We start from the raw sequence: 1228 nt of genomic DNA, 5'->3' as shown, positions 1-1228 counted from the left end.
CATCCCCCGCCCTCCTGGACTAGCCCAGCAGGAAGGCGGTTTGGGCGACCCTACAATAACATAGTCCCCTGCACAGAGAGACAGCCACAGGGAGAAGCCAGAGCCTGCGGGATGCTGAGCCCTGAGTGCCTGTAGCACCCACAGGAGCCCATGTGGCTCGGAGATACCCAGGGCCGCGCAGGATCAGCCCCCCCGAACAAGGGAGCGAGTCCAATGTTGGCTCCCAGCGTCTGTGGATGTGTGAGAGTCAACCACTGGCCGGCACTGATCAGACCACGTAGGCCGTGGCCGTGGCATTGACCGCACTGGGAGTACCAGCTGTGTCTAATACACATTAGCTGATTGTGATTGACCCGTAGGGTGGGAGCTTATTGTTAACCACATCCAGCTAAATAGACTGGCACTGTCTAGGTTAGTTGCAATGTTCTCTTTAAAATTGTGTTCACCAATATATTTTAATGCATGACCTATTTTCCTAAAGTAGCCAGGGCCCCTTAGTTCTTTGGGGGGCAAGGGCCACGCTGTTCAGTAACACTAAGAAATAATTTTGGTCTTGTAATACTAAAAGAAAGAGTGTTTGGAGGCTGTACAACTGAGATATAATTATAACAGCCTGCATCATTTACACCTATGGTTCCACCTTATTTCCAGGGCTGGCTCCCAAGCAGCGGGAAAAAAAAAAAAAAGCTGCGATCGCTTCTTCAGTGGCAGGTCCTTCCCTCCGAGGGGGACCGAGGGACCCGCTGCCGAAATGCCACCAAAGAGCCGGATGTGCCGCCCCTTCCCCTTGGCCACCCCAAGCACCTGCTTGCTGCGCTGGTGCCTGGAGCCGGCCCTGTATTTCCACCCCTTTTTTTTTCAGCGACTTAAGGATTCCAAAAGTGCAACCCATAAAGAGCTGAGATACAGTGTATGATCTTCTGCAGCCATTCTGTTCATTGTGGGATAGACTGTTCCTCACCCCTATCCCTGGCTGTCTAGACTCCATCTCTGGGAGCAGAGGCAAGTTCATAGGGGCCTAATTCTCGCTCTTCTCTCCATGAGCAAATGGCCGGGGGGACAGAGCTGGCCAAGCATGAGGGAGTGAAATAACTTCCTTTCCCTTCAAGACCTGCACACCTCAGGAAGTTGGACATGTGAGGAATTGTAATTGAAAAATGACTAGGAACAAAACATTTGTTCTTTGACTACTTTATAGTTTACAGTCATGGTAGTTAATGCATGTTGA

Source organism: Malaclemys terrapin, chromosome 6, assembly GCF_027887155.1.
Source record: "Malaclemys terrapin pileata isolate rMalTer1 chromosome 6, rMalTer1.hap1, whole genome shotgun sequence".
NCBI classification, from domain to species: domain Eukaryota; kingdom Metazoa; phylum Chordata; order Testudines; family Emydidae; genus Malaclemys; species Malaclemys terrapin.
Note: the sequence above shows the minus strand (reverse complement) of the source record.